Source organism: Neofelis nebulosa, chromosome 3, assembly GCF_028018385.1.
Source record: "Neofelis nebulosa isolate mNeoNeb1 chromosome 3, mNeoNeb1.pri, whole genome shotgun sequence".
In the NCBI taxonomy this organism is placed as follows: Eukaryota; Metazoa; Chordata; class Mammalia; order Carnivora; family Felidae; genus Neofelis; species Neofelis nebulosa.
In genome coordinates this window covers 87,499,734-87,515,409 of record NC_080784.1, presented here as the reverse complement: position 1 = coordinate 87,515,409, position 15,676 = coordinate 87,499,734, and the positions used below count along the sequence as shown (strand labels likewise).

Here is a 15,676-nt window from a genome sequence, read left to right as displayed (position 1 = left end):
AATGAGCCACCCGGGTGTCCCATGGGTTTTCTTCATTTCACCCAAACAAATGCATTTCCCAGCAAACTCATTTCCCAGCTTCCAGGCTCTGCCCTTCAATGTATCCTATGTGGTGCCATCGGATAAACTCCCTATAGCACAGCTCTGACCTTGTCCCTCCTATGCACAAACTTCTGGGTGCTTTATGCACCTCTAAATCATATTCCAACTGGTTCCCAACCAAAAAAAAAAAAAAACAAAACTGCACTTCCCATAGCACTTTGTACCTCTCTTTGGTATTTATTTATAAACTTCTTGGAGAAAGAAAGTTCGCATTATCATCTTATATCTTCACTATGCTTTAGCAAGACCTTAAGTGTACTCAAAAGAACTAATCTGAACTAATCTTTTGTGTCCCATTTGATACTAACTATTCAAATGTAAACTTCTTAAAAACAGTGCCTTATTAGATCTCCTATAGTTCACTGCTTTCCACATGGCAGAATTTCCACAAATAACTACTTAACAAATGAACTAAGCAATCAGTAGTTCTTGATCCCAGTCTGGATCCACAGTCTGTGTGCTCTAGAATAAGCCACCTAAAAACATACTGGTATTTAAAATGTCAACTAAAAGGAAGGCAGTAATATTCAGAATTCTCCTATAAATTAGGTATCAAAAAGAACTTATTGTACACACAAAATAAATAATAGGCCTTCAGGTTAAGTTCTACAATCAAATCATATCTATAATCGATACCAGCAAACATACAGATGTGCCACAGGAAGAAATGTGTTGAGACTTATCTATATACTTTCTAAAGAAGTTGCACCTCCTAGAAATCCACTCCTTCCAAAATTATCTTAAGCAAGGCTCAGTTTACTTGATCACATTTTGACCAAAAATAAGATGAACAGAGCTCCCCCTTGACAATCAGCTACACATTCTTCATAATCCCAGTATGACTGAACAGATGGTACCTGGACTGATAGCAGGGAATTCCAAGTTCATGTTCCTTCTTTAATTAGCTTCATGACCTTGGACAAGTCACTTCACCCCAAGGTTCTCTGTGTCTTCCCCTGGGAAATGAGTGTGTGGTTCCGATCTTTAAGACTCCATGCTGCTCGAGAGTTCAATGATTTATGAGTTAAAAATAAGCTTTTTACTGATACACGAAACAGCATGAATGAATCTCAAATGCATTATGCTAAGTGAAGACATCAGATTCAAAAGGCTACATACGCTATGATTACATTCACAAGGCATTCGGGAAAAGGCAAATAGGGATGGAGAGCAGATCAGTGGTTGCTAGGGATTAAAGGTGGAGGGAGGGTTTGAGTACAAAGAAGTAGCATGAGGAAATTTTCTTTGGAGATGGAATATGCAAATTGTTCTGCATCTTGGTTGTAGTGGTGGTTACAGAACTCTATGCATTTGCCAAAATCCACAGAACAGAATACCAAAAAGAGTGATTTTGCTATATGTGACTCAAATTATTTAAGGCATTAAAAAAAGTGTATTTCAAAAAAAAATAATAAAGCGTAATAAAATAAATAAATTTTTAAAAATGTATTTTTCCAAATCCGGTGTAATTTTTGATGACATAACAGCTGGACAGACTCCCCCAAGAAACTAATGCCGACCTCCTGTATTCGCTATCACCATTTTGTTCCAAGACTGATGAACCAAGGTTGTACCCAAATAATTTGCTGTTTGTTTTTGTGGTGTTATTGTTGTTTTTGACCTTTGGATAGCCATTCTACAGAATCCTTTCTATGTAGCTCATTTTCCAGCATGGTACAGTGAAAAAGTAAAATGAACGCAAATGAGAATGTTTCTCAGGCTGCCAAGGCCCTGCATGGTGTTCACGGAATGTTAGAATGTTGTTATCACTCTTGTGATTCATACTAAAGACATGAGGTACAGAACGTGAATAATAACAACACAGCAATAACAACAACAATGGACATTTAATTAGCAATTACTATGTTCCAGGTACTGTTCTAAGTGCTCACATACAGCCTTACTAAGTGCCATAGTAATCTTGTGTAGAGTCTTGTGTAGAGACTTGGAGAGTCTATAGCTACTACTAGTGATTCCACAAATTCTTTTTTTTTTAATGTTTATTTTTGAGAGCGAGAACATGAGAGAGCAAGCAGGAGTGGGGGAGCGCAGAGAGAGACTGGGGACAGAGGATCAGAAGCAGGCTCTGTGCTGACAGCAGAGAGCCCGATGTGGGACTCGAACTCACGAACCATAAGATCATGACCTGAACGGAAGTTGGATGCGAAACTGACTGAGCCATCTAGGCGCCCCTCCACAAATTCTTAACTAGGCTTTCTTTGGAAGCTGGACAGAAAGGCCTTTCTAAAAGACAAGCCAGCATCTCCCCCTCTGCCTGGTGAGTTCATGAAGTGGGCCTAGCAAAAAGCCCTTCATAGATGACATAGATGACATTTCACAGTCAGGTACAGCGGCATCTTCCTGTTACACCCTTAGAGCCTGCAGCAAAGCTGGCCTTAGCTGAGAGGTGAGCATTTCCTAAAGCCTTCCAATACCAGGCAAGAGAAGGGCTGACCTTCTCCCGCCTGCCACTACCAAGGGTCTACCTCTTCTTTTTCATCACTTCGCTGCTTTACATAGGTTTGGGCCACTGGGCAGAAACATGTCCCAAAGCAGATAAAGGCCTGTTCTTTGAAATGACCAGATATCTGGCCAAGGCAAGGGTTCTGTTACAACCCTTTGAACCAGAGGGGATGGTTAGTAAAAAGTGACCAAGCTGCCTGGGCTGAAAGAAACCAACCAAACAAAAACAATGAGCCCATTAGATGGTATTTGAAAGGTATTTAGACCCTGAGAACTCTGAATATAGTAGAAAGGCAGACTACACTGAGAAAGGGCTCTCAACTAGGTTCCTGGGTTTGTTTAGTCTGCATATCTCAAGTCCAAACTAATCATCTCAATGGTTTGTTTATGACCAGAACAGGGTTCAAATGGCCTCTCAAAGAAAGCAGGGCAGGCCTGGCCCAGCCTACTCTATGTTGCAACTTGCCCTTTCTCCCACTGCCCCCACGTTTCCACAGGACCCCAAGCTTCTCTTTATTTAAGTGAAACAGCAGCCCGTAGTTTCATCTATTTCCTATCTTTCTCTTCAAACCAGGCTGTAAGCTCCAAAATGGGGGCAGGGACCCTATCTCTGTTGCTCACTGCTGTATCCGGCTAATTTTTGCAATAAAATTTGAAAACATAAAATCATTGGGTTAATGGACTTCCTGGAGGGTAAGCTGGCAACTTAGACTGAGTTTAAGGTGCCGCTTTTCCCTGCACCAGAAACAACACTGAGAACTAACAGGTCCCTCCCTCCTGCAAGGGAGCTTTTAGGAAATCTTCAAACGAAATCACCCTTCGGTTTATCAGAATGAAAGACATCCATTCCCAAAATTCTAATCCACCTGCAGGAAGTGGGAAGGGGTTGGGGTTGGGGCTGGGGTGGGGGGGAGGCAGTCAACAAAGCACTCCTCCAGGCCACCTACTCCCACTCCTCAAAGCAGAATCAGATGGGAAACCGGGTGAGGCAAGTTAACCTAGAAGCCCTCCTCCAATTAATGTGTTATTGCTACTTTAAAACCAAGAACAAACGGCCCAGTGCTCGTGATCCCGGAGGCTGCAGAGCAGTAATTGTCACTTAGCCACTTAACTCCCCGCCGCACTGCTCACTCGCTCGTTGGGGTTTATCTCTCAGCCAATTACGGCTGTCATTTGCGTTTCAATACTTGCCGTCAGGGGCCGGCCCAGTCGACGGCGGAACAGGAAACCCCGGGACCCGAGGCGACTGGCTCCCGGTGGCTGCGGAAGCCCACGCCTCACCGCTGGCTGCTCTGGGGAAGCTGCAGAAGTGCTCTGGGGAGCGCGCTCTCAGCACGGCTGCAGAGGGGTCCCGGGGACCCCACCACACTCCAGGTTTGTTCTGAGCCTGGGTCTACACTGAGGCACCCGAAAAGAGGAATGTCTGACTTTTGAAAGCCCGAAGTCAATAATAGTCACGGCAATGTGAACGCAATAGAAAGTTTAGCTGCTGAGCCTGACAGCAGACAAGAGACAAGTAGGGGAAGTAGCAGGGGTTACCGCAATATATTATTGTGAAATCAAGGCAGGCACTGTCTCCAAATGCAAACACAGCAGATCCTTAAATCACTGCTCTTTTATGCACTTAGATTTCCACACAGGGGGTTTACCCATCTACAACTCGGCCCTAAAAAGTGTAGGGGACACGTGGATTTTCTTAGGCAATCCTGAGTTGAAATATCTAAAAATTATATTTATATCCTATCGTCAAATGATATAGGTTTGTAATAAATGTGTAGTCACAAATTTTATTTTTAAAAATTTAAAAAATTTATTATTTTTTTTAAAGTTTCCTTGAAGGCATAATTCTGATGGGAATTTTTTAATAATTAAATCAGAAACAAAACCTTTGCCAGGTCATGTGTCCCAATTTTTGCTTTTTGAAAAGATGTTGTTTCTGGTTGCTCAGTGAGTCCTAAACACAAAAGGCCTCATCTTTTCAAATATTTTATTTACTTGGACTTCCTGGATCAAATCTATACCACTGATCACTGCATTAAGGCGTTTATCCCGGAGGTTTAAACCTCTCCTGTTTGCAGAGGAAGCATCTGAGCCAGAATGTATTAAGCTAGCCTGAGACGTCCTTTGGAATACACTTGGTCTACTTTAGGGATATACACATTTTAAACCCTGATTATGGGAAGAAAGGGGGAAAGGGTGAGAGGCTGAGGAACAGACCGAGCCTTTTACAACCAAGCTCCTCAATGCACCACAGCTGACTGTCAGGGGGAAGGCAGAGTGCACCAACACGCAGGGCAGAATATCAGCTAGCTGGGTGGTAAGCGATCTCTGGGTTGTCAGCATCTTCGTTTTCCCAGCTGAATAGCAGTGAGATTGTCCTGCTCACCCTGCAGTTAGCAGCAAGCTCCCCCTGACATTCCATCCTCTGAAGCCCCAGCAACCACCGGGGAGGAGGGCTGGCAGCTGAGGCCATGCCAGAAGAGACCTGTTCTAGCTGGATCCACACACTCCAGTCTCTGGGTCTAAAATAAGACTCTTAACTTCTCTGCCAATGAGCTTCACCAGGCCCGATGACGTTAACGTGTGCTGTCAGCTCTATTTGCAGGCAAGGTCCCTGTTCACCAGGATTTCATCCAGGTAAGGAGGAATTTGCGGGGGGGGGGCTCTCTGCAAATGGCCCTGTCCTCCCACTGTGTGCACAGAGAAGGTCTGAAAGGGGTGGTGAGGTATTGTATACCTCATCTTGGGCTGTGCAAAGAGTTGGCTTAGCTATAGTTAATTGCCATCCTCAGGCTACATGCTGCTCACTAAATACCGGAGAAGGGAGACTGTTCAGTGCATAACTAAGAAAACTCACAAGTCGAATAAAACTAACCAGGGGCCACCAGTGCTGACCATGGCCAGCCACACACAGGGAGACCTGGATGATCCTCACTCTTCTTCTCTGGGGCCTTCTAATTAAGAAAACCTTAAACTTGGAATCAATTTGCTCCCTTCTTGCTCCTTTCAGTCATCACCCTGACCCGTCTCTGATGCAAGAGGGCACTTCAAAAGATGCAGAGCTCCTAAGATAGCCAGTGGCCAGAGTGTGAACTTCCTAATTAAGGACCTACACAAAAGTAACTTTTTCTTCTTTTTGGCTCTTTGTATTTCTTTAAAATGCTGTTTCGAGCTGAACAAACTATTTGAACATCTTCCCCCTCTCTTCCTCCCTCTTTCCTCTCTCTCTGTCTCTTTGTTTGTGTCTCTGTCCTCTGTCTCTGTCTCTCCCTCTCAATTTCTCATCTTATCAATAGCTTCTCTCTCAGTCATGGGGTGTGCAATAAACTGTCCTTTTTCTTTTGTCTCAAAGCCAAAAGTCATTTTCTGGAGAAACAAGTTCCTCTTCTCTGGGAACTGTGAGCGGCAGCCCAGTGGAGGTTTGGAAGCCTGCCACAGATGGCCAAGAACAAAACCCAGGCCAGTCAGCAGGGCGGATCTGAGCCCACATCCAGAGATGAGCTGCCTCACCACAGCCCTGCTGCTGCCACCAGCTGTCCGAGGAGCTACCTCTAGGGGCCGGGTGGGGAGCCCCACCTTCCTCAAACAATGTCACAAAGTCCCTGGTAGTTGCCGTGCAACCTACCTTTCTTCACTCTCTGTGGTCAGATTCTGTTCTGACTCAGTGAAGAACATTTGCTTCCACCTTGTCTGTTCCCAGACACGTCAGTCACTCTCCCCAACTTCCACAGAATCAGTGGAACCACCAGCCCCAGATCCTCCAAGATCATACTCAGAACTCAGCCTGGAGCCCCAGTTCTTCCCTGGGCATCTCTGCAGACAGGCCAAACCCACATATCGAAAGCCGAATCCATTAGCTGCCTCTCCAATGTGACCCTTCTGTGTATGACACCAGCTGCACTTGGGGTTGGGAGGTCATGCTTGACTGCCTCCTCTCATCTCCTACACCCAACTGCAAGCTTTCTGAGTTTTACTTAATAAACATTTCTCAAATCCAGCTTCCAGAATCCAGAGATACGGCCACGGTCCTAGGTTAAGCCTAAACCTGTCCTCTTCATTAACCACCTTCCCCCTCTGCCAGGAGGGGCCTAATACATACATCTAACTCCACTGTCCAGTGACCCCCCTGGCCCGCCCCCCGAGCCCCCCAGCATGATCTTCAGGAACCGGTGTTCCCGTCCCCTGTCACCCACAGTCACTGCCTGCAGTGTGGACCTGCTCTCGGCACCTGCCTCACGAGGATGCCTCCCGCCTCTGTGCTCTTGCTCAGGCCCCTCTCACCCCTTCGCCCAGCTAATAACTATGGCATTGCCCAGGCATCTTCCTTTGCTTCTCCTCCTCCAGCCAGGCTACGTGCCGTTGCTCAGGGCTCCTATAATGCTCACACACGTTTCTATCACTGCATCCAGTCCCTCAAAGCCAACCTGGGGGGACTGTGCAGTATTTCTGCTTGTGGTCTCAGTACCCATCACACACAAAGTGGTGCCTGTCACACCCAGTAGGCCTCAGCAGCTGGGATTCTGTATTGGCACTGCAGGACTACCGGCTAATACCGTCCATCACCACAGCGCAATCAACACTTTAGTCTGAATTAGATCCGTTTTGGTGTTATCTATTTAAAGTAGACAGACGCCTAGACACCAAAGGACTGTGTCTACGTAACAGATTTTGTCTGGCAACTTATGTACTTTGGGTAGTTAATGTGATGGAGTTGACGATGATGACGATGACAGTGACGTCAACCGTGACAGGAAACTGGAGATGATTAGACGTCCTTTTATTCTCTGAGGCTGTGCAGTTGCTTAAAACGGTACATGATGACTCACAGAATGACAGCTCACTTGTCCCGAAACCTTAACTAACCGGAATACAGCCCGGAACCTCAGTCAGACACACTTCTGAAAAGCCAAAAGATCAGCAAGTGCGCACGCGAGAGCTTAAAGAGATCCCTTTTTAGGGGTCATCTGGTCTGCACTCAGAACCTATTTGTTCTTCCTTTAACTCTACCTCCGATCATCTGTGCCATCTCCGTCCTCAGTCACGGCAAGTCAGATGTAAAATGTGAGGCGGGTGAGGTGGAAAGAGGCTCCCAGGGACCAACACGGTGGTGGTGGCACAAGACTCACCAGGTGCAAAAGCAGAGACAAACTTCAAAGGAAACAAAGTACACAGCAGTCTGGCAGTCTGGGGACAGTTCCTGTTTAAGGACAATGAGTTCCACACATGTTAATAGACCCTAATGACACATCACACATGAGAGGTACAGTATTTACCCTCATACTGATGACTGAGATAGCAAAAGAGAGCTGAAATCTGTCCAATAGTCTCTACTTGCAGGCAAAAGGAAGTGGGGAATATTTTAAGAAGGATTTCTATCAAAGCGTTTGGGTGTTTAGGGGCACCTGGGTGGCTCACTCAGTTAAGCGTCCCACTTTGGCTAAGGTCATGGTCTCACTGTCCATGAGTTCAAGCCCCCCATCGGGCTCTGTGCTGACAGCTCAGAGTCTGGAGGCTGCTTCAGATTCTGTGCCTCCCTCTCTCTGTGCCCCTCCCCTGCTCACACTCAGTCTCTCTCTCTCTCTCTCTCAAAAATAAATAAACATTTAAAAAAATGTTTTAAAAAAGTGGGGTTTTGTTTTGTTTTGTTTTTTGTTAAGTTTTGGCACCTGCTGGGGTAGATTGTGTGTCATCTGGAAATTTTACTGCTGAGATACCTAACAAGTGAGCCATTACTTAACTCCATCCAGCATAGACCCGTTAAGTAAGCACGTCACAGGCCTTGCCTACCAAGAGTGTGCAACCTAAAACAACTCAACACCCTAGAGAATTCATTTGTATATGCAGCTTTATTTTAAAACACAGTGAAACAGGAAACCCTTCTGCCAAAAAACTACCAAATATAGCATGTCCTACACCTCCCCATCCATGCAAAACACTAATGGACTATTTCAGGTCAAGGGCACAAGAGATGAGTCTATTTCAAGGCAACTTCCAATTCCAAAACAATTTTCTTTCGGTCTTGACCACCCTCTCTCTGCCTCTGTTTCCTTTCCTCTCTCCCACTGCCTTTCGCCATCTTTTCTTAGACCCTCAAATACACAGGAGCAGCTTAGATGACAGAAAAGGCCAAGACAACCAGGTTCTGTTTACTTCATGCCAGGTCATCATTTCCTGAGTGGTTCAGCAGATACAACCCAGGTTAATCCAGAGAAGGGGAGGATGACAGATACCTGGTTGTTTTTCACAATTAAAAAAAAAAAAAAAAAGTCAGAAATGGGATTAAAAGAAAAGGCTATTGGATTAGAAAATATTAAAGGAGAGGGGTACCTGGGTGGCTCAGTCAGTTAAGCCACCGACTCTTGATTTCAGCTTAGATCATGATCTCATGGTCAGCACCCACGTCAGGCTCCACACTGAGCACGGATCCTGCTTGGGATTCTATCTCTCTTGCTTTCTCTCTGTCCCTCTCCCCTGCTCATGCTCCTCTTTCTCAAAATAAATAAATAAACATTAAAAAAATTTTAAAGAAAATATTAAAGGAGAAACTCTTTTAGAAATAGGATATTGCCAGAAGGAACGTACCAAGAGGAAAGAAAGGGTGGAGGGTGGACAGAAAAAAGAACCTGGCTAATCCTATGAACAATATCAAAGAGTTAAGTAGAAAGAATGATGGGAAAGAAGCTAAAGTTTGGCCACTTATCTGACCATTCCTGAAAAACCAGAAATTTCACAACTGCATCTCCTAGCTCATTGTTTCTGCCCTTCCTGGTGACAAGAAGGAAGTGAACGCTTTGAGCAAGATGAGAGAAATTACTACCATATTCCCAGTATTGTGTTTCTACCAAATGTTTCCAAACTGGCATAGGAGGAGGAGCATTAAGTGTCCGTTTCTGACTGGTCTGGCATTTTGTGAACCCACCTCGATTAAGGAACTTGTCTTGAAAATCTTCAAGTCTTTCCTATTTTTTCCACGATAGTTAACAAAGTAGTAGACTAAAGAGACATAAACACTAGTTACTCATTTATTCCACATTTACTGAGTACCTATTATGGTTTTGGTCCAGAGAGTTCTTAGAGTTCTCACATTTTCAAATTGGGACAGATTCTCTTTTGCATGTGTGGAGGGTGTTGACTTATCTGATGAAGAATATAATTGCAGTCTACTCAAAAGGGCAAAGGTTTAAGGTTTGAAGTCCAATGCTATTGCAAGCAAGATGCCTGTCCTTGGGCAAGTTACTTAACTTCTCTGGGCACTGATTTCTTCATCTGTTTAATGGAGGGCTAAGTCTCATTGTTTGGGGAAGATTAGATGAGACATTGGATGGAAAGCACCTAGCAGAACCTGGCATGTGGTGCTGAAGCAATCACTCATTCAGCAAATATTTACTGAGCATCTACTACATGCAGGCTCTGTTCTAGCCACGGACGCTCAGCAACAGAAAAGAGAAGCCCCATCCCTCTTCTCATCCTTGACATGTCACGAGGGCTCTGAAAACCTGTGAGATTTTCACTGTGTGAAACACAGTGGGTGCAGAACCAATCTTCCAAATGCCATGATTTTCAAACCTCATTGGGATCTACATCAAGAATTGTGTTTTTTCAAGTGAGAATTAGCCCACAGCCATGACCCTGAGCTCCTGAACACAAAGGCAATGTGGCTACTGGTTCACTCTGGCTGTTCACCTGGGAAACCAAAGGAGCCGGCTGAAGCAACTCACAGCCTGGCCTTCATGGTTTGGACAGAAGTGGAATCCAAGAGACACAGATTGTTGTCCCTCTTGCTTTTTGTTCTTAAAGTGAGAATGGAGACTTAATTTTGTTTGGGGACTTAGGTCGGGAATGCAGCTCTACACAGAGGAAGTTCCCAAATGAACTGCTACATTGTTTCTGTTACTCTCTGACTCATTTTTACTTTTCCTTCCCAACCCTCCCTGATGTCTTGGTCTGTTTCATATGAGGCACAATAGATTCTTTGTTTACAAGATTCTAATGTGCCATAAAACTGGTTATTAAGCCAAGAATTTTTTATGCACAAAAAATAGAGGCAATATCAGGTAAATTGACATGAATCGTGTATTTTACTTTCTTATCTCTAACATTTAAGTAGACAGAATTGATAAACTAGCTGAAAACTCTGTTTGAAAACTAGGTTCAAGTCGGAGGAATGTTATTGATATATACACACATACTTATATACATATATATAATTCAGGGGCAAACATTTTAAAAAGCCTAAACAAAATTCTGTATTCTCTATTTTTGTTACTGGCGCAACCATCCACCTAGTCTCACAAGTAAGAAATTTTTAGTTATTTGCAACGAGTGAGGCAATGAAGTTTTGTGGGAAGTCATACATGCTTTGTAGCCAAACACACTTGGCTTTGAATCTTAAATCCTACTCACTCCTAGCGATCCAATGTCAAGGAGGTTCTTAAACGTCTCTAAGCCTCAGTGACCTCATCTGAAAAGTGGATTTTGGAGAGAATAAATTATGTAAAGGATATAAGCTGGGTTTTTGGACTCAAGTTAGGCATTCAGAAAAACTTGTTCCACCATCCCTTCCCCCAACACATCATTCAGCACCTTTCTCTTCCTTCCATTCTGTTGCCCAGTGACTGCTCTCCTCAACAATGGCCATCTAACTGGTTTCTTGGCCTATCGTCTGCAATTCCCAGTATCCATCCGAACCTGCTATTAGAAACAGCAGTCAGAATCAGAAATTTAATCATAGCACTCCTCTGCCACAATTCCTCCTCTGGCAATTACATTCAGAACAAATCTGCATTCAGAGCAAAGTCCACACGTCCCCAACCCATCTGTTCAGCCATGCCTCCCATGACCACCCCACCTCTGCCCCCTGAACAACCACAGCCCCCATGTTGCAGACTCCCAGCATTGTTTGCATAGCACACCATCTGCTCTGGTGCCTTGACTCCTCCAGGATTCCATCCCCACTCCACCCCCTCCCATCTGTAGAGACCAGCATCCTCCTCAAGGCTCAGCTCAAATACCACGTCCCCTTTAAAACCCTCCCTGACTTCCCTGGCTGACTCAGTGTCCCATTCATGCTTCAGTGATACCTTGCTCAATTTTATTACTTAAACTTTGTGTTCTACAGTAATCTATATCCATGATGGTCCTTCTCCACTGGATTGTTAGTTCCACCACTATAGAGGGCAAATTTTATCCACTTGTTTTATTTTCAAGTTTTATCATTCCCTACATGAGGAAGACAACACCAAAAGGCAAAAATGGAGCAAGATACTCTCAACGTACTTCAAGTTCTGATGCACTGGAAATGAAGTATTGGGTGTATTTAAAAAACAACTTGCAGAAAACCCCCAGCAATTCACAGAGGTGTATGCCATCTGTGCTGGATTAAAATTTTTTTTTTTTAACATTTATTTATTTTTGAGACAGAGAGAGACAGAGCATGAACGGGGGAGGGTCAGAGAGAGAGGGAGACACAGAATCTGAAACGGGCTCCAGGCTCTGAGCAGTCAGCACAGAGCCCGATGCGGGGCTCGAACTCACATACCGCGAGATCGTGACCTGAGCCGAAGTCGGATGCTTAACCGACTGAGCCACCCAGGCGCCCCCATCTGTGCTGGATTAAAGACGGCCACAAATAATTTGATCCTTCTTCCACTGACAGGTAAGTCTATTTCTCTCCCCTTGAACATGAGCTGCCTGTAGCCATTTTTGACAAACACAGTGACATTATGCCATTTCCAAGCCTAGTTGTTAATATGAATAACAGCTTTGGCCGGGGTCTCTTGGAAACCTGAGCCTCCCCGTAAGAAATCTGATTACCTTAGTGGAGAAATCTCATGGACAGGCCCTGAGTCTACATGGAAAGGCAGAGGGACCCAGAGGAGATCAGCCTTCCAAGCATCCTTGCCAAGGTGCTGGGCAGGTGAGCAAAGCCATATTGGACCTTCCAGACCAGATCAACTGTTGACTACATACCACTGAGTAAGCATAGTTAATGCTATGGAATAGAAGAATCACCTAACTGAGCTCTGTTCAAATTCATGGTCAACAAAATCACAGAGATAATTAAATGGTGGTTGTTTTAAGCCACCAAGTTTTGTTGTGGTTTGCCAGCAGCTATTGGTAACTAGATCACCATCTTAAGCACTTTGGGCTCAGCATCCTAGCCTACTTAATAGAATAATTTTCCTCCAAAGGAACGTTTCTCTTTTTGTAACAGAATAGTTAGGGGAAACTGAACTTACCTTAAAGAAATGTGTGTTATACATTGCACATGTGTATTACAACCCCAACTGTCCTGGAGCCTGGTAGGTAGATCTTTCATCTCAACTAGATGATCAGCAATGTGAGGGCAGCTCCCATGTCTTATGCTGTACCTTTTTCCCACAACCTGTGGCTCATAGCAGGTGCTCAATACTATTTGTTTATTTGATTTATTGAATGCCGGCTTAGTAAGGAGCACTGTATTAGAAGACCTGGAGGCGCAGAACCTAAATTCTATTCTTTTTGTTGAGAAAGTAAAAGATGACATATGTACTTAATAGATAAATTCAAGAACAAGGTGATAAAACTGCACAGGAATCCAGGAGACTCCATTCCAGTCTTTCACCATGCACACGTCTTGTGCAGGTGAAAAGGAAATCTTCGTCCCTTCATCTGTCTAGCTATCAAATGAGGAGAATCACATCTGATACCTCGTAGATCAGGATAAGTTAGAAGTAAATGAGGTTTTAGATTGAAACTATCTTCAGTTCTTTGGACAAACAATACTAGGGAAACTTACGGTACTATCATTATTTTGCATATATATGTGATTCTAGTATATTAAATAGCCTGAATTATTACATGCAATTCCTTGTGCTGGACCAGCTGAGCATTTGTTGGAAATTTATCAGATTTCCCTTTTTTTTTTTTTTAACGTTTATTTATTTTTGAGAGAGGGAGAGAGGCAGAGACAGAATGCAACCTAGGGAGGGGCAGAGAGAGAGGGAGACACAGAATCTGAATCAGGGTCCAGGCTCTGAGCTGCCATCACAGAACCTGACGCAGGGCTTGAACTCATGAACCGCGAGATCTTGACCTGAGCAGAAGCTGGCCGCTTAACCAACTGAGCCACCTAGGTGCCACAAGATTTCCCTTTTATTGTCTTTAAGATATAGCAAATAAAACAACACTAAAATGTATGGTGAATTCAACTAACTTTTGAAGGAGATATAACATGTTTTGGAACTAGAAAAAAATCACCTATGCCGTAAGTCTGGGTCTTCTACAAAATGTCAACCAAGCAAAATGTGGTGGGAAGCTCAAAACTTACATGCATAATGGTTTGTATTGTCTTGTTATCATGCTCAGTACTCAGCAAAAAGCCTGGGCTATTAGACAATAAACTCTAGCCTACTCTCGTAGGTATCACTTCTTCAGTATATGAGATGGCATCTACCGAGGCACCATGCTGATTGCATTATGTCATTTCTCACACGACGACAACCCTATAAGGCAGCAAAGACTTCTGACTGTATCTTAAATTCAGATGGGGAAATTGAAACCCAGAGAGATTTTGTAACTTTCCTATATTCATTTGCCTTCATTGCCATAACAAAACACCACAAACTGGATGGTGTAAACGACACGAATTTATCTCTCACAGTTCCGGAGGATGGAAGTCAAAGATCAAGGTGCCAGCAGGTCTGGTTTCCCCAAAGGGAAATCCTGTTTGGGATTCTATCCTATGCTTGCAGACGGCCACTTTCTCACTATGTCCTCATATTGCCATTTATCTGCGTGCGGGCATTCCTGGTGTCTCTTCGTCTTCTTATAAGGACACCAGTCTTACTGGGTTAGGGCCTGACCCTTTGACCTCTTTTAACCTTAATTATCTCCCTAAAGGTGCTATCTCCAAATAGTCACACTGGGAGTTAGGGCTTCCACCTATGAATTTGGGAGGATATAATTCAGCCCATGATACCTCCCCAGATCACGGAGCTAGTCAGTGGTGGGGCTGGGGTGTACATCCTGGCTCCCTGCCACTTCTTATAACCCACCCAATTGCTGTGTGTGGGGCTGCCCCATCCCACCACACCCCATTCTGTGTCCACGGAAAACAGCCCTGTGTAATTACCCATTGCACAAAGTTAAGAGAACAAAGGCCTGAGTATGGACATAAAGGAGAAAAGGGAAGCTGAAATGCAGAAAGGCAAATGTAAAATCCAGGAAAGTGGACTCTTAGAAAGGCAGGAAATGTAGCTCACACCCAAACTTATTCTTCCATGGCCAAGCGTCCTCACCCCACCCCCATGATGCTGGCTTTGTGGTAACAGCAGGAAGCTCCCCCATCCTTTCAAATGGGGAGGAAGGTCTTGGGAAGCAGTGCTTGCTCTACTAGAAGCCATTGGCAGGAACAACCCAGTGACCTGCTTTTTGCAAAATTACAAAATAATATACAATTTAATTTCTCATCACATTTTTGTAACCAAAAAAATGTCAAGGACCCTTTTGCAGTGCTATATGGTTCATAAATGCAATTAATAAAGATTTACTGATTAGCTAAAACATGTTAAGTCCGAAAAAGCAATACATGCTTTTCTCTTTCTTTCAGATAATGCAAGGAAGCATCTTATATTTATAAAGCACAAGCTTTCAACTATATTGGATTCTCCTTTTAAAAAGAACAATAATTTAAAGTGGCTGCTAGCAGAGAATTGTTAGGTGCATTTAAATGGATATTTGTGTTCTGAAAATCTTAATTGGAACTCTTTTATTGTTGCTGTTTATGTATGTGTTTGTTTTGGTTCTGAGGGAGAGCTGAGGTTCCTTGCACATTAGGCTTTCATCTGAAATTCTGATTTCATACAAAATTAAACCAGCATATTGTAGGTACAACTTTATACAAAGCATTAAGACATGCTGCAGTATTATTTTAAAAATATATGAAGGGGCGCCTGGGTGGCCCAGTCGGTTAAGCATCCAACTTTGGCTCAGGTCATGATCTCACAGTCTGTGAGTTTGAGCCTGCTTGGAGTTCTTGTCTCCCTTTCTCTCTGCCCCTCCCCTGCTAGCACTCTGTCTCTCTCTCCAAAACAAATAAACATTAAAAAAATTTAAGTACATGAAAAATCAA

General features: G+C 43.8%; 1 protein-coding gene and 1 long non-coding RNA gene across 3 annotated transcripts in view; one reads left to right on the top strand and one right to left on the bottom strand.

The window, feature by feature from the left end:
* The window catches only part of MAML3 (mastermind like transcriptional coactivator 3), a 415,666-nt gene that overhangs the window by 349,945 nt on the left and 50,045 nt on the right, over positions 1 to 15,676 (bottom strand). The window lies entirely within an intron of this gene.
* On the top strand, positions 3,723 to 8,148 carry LOC131507054 (uncharacterized). Its single transcript, XR_009259296.1, has 3 exons — positions 3,723 to 5,202; positions 5,576 to 5,684; positions 5,918 to 8,148. It is a non-coding gene; the product is annotated as an uncharacterized LOC131507054 (long non-coding RNA).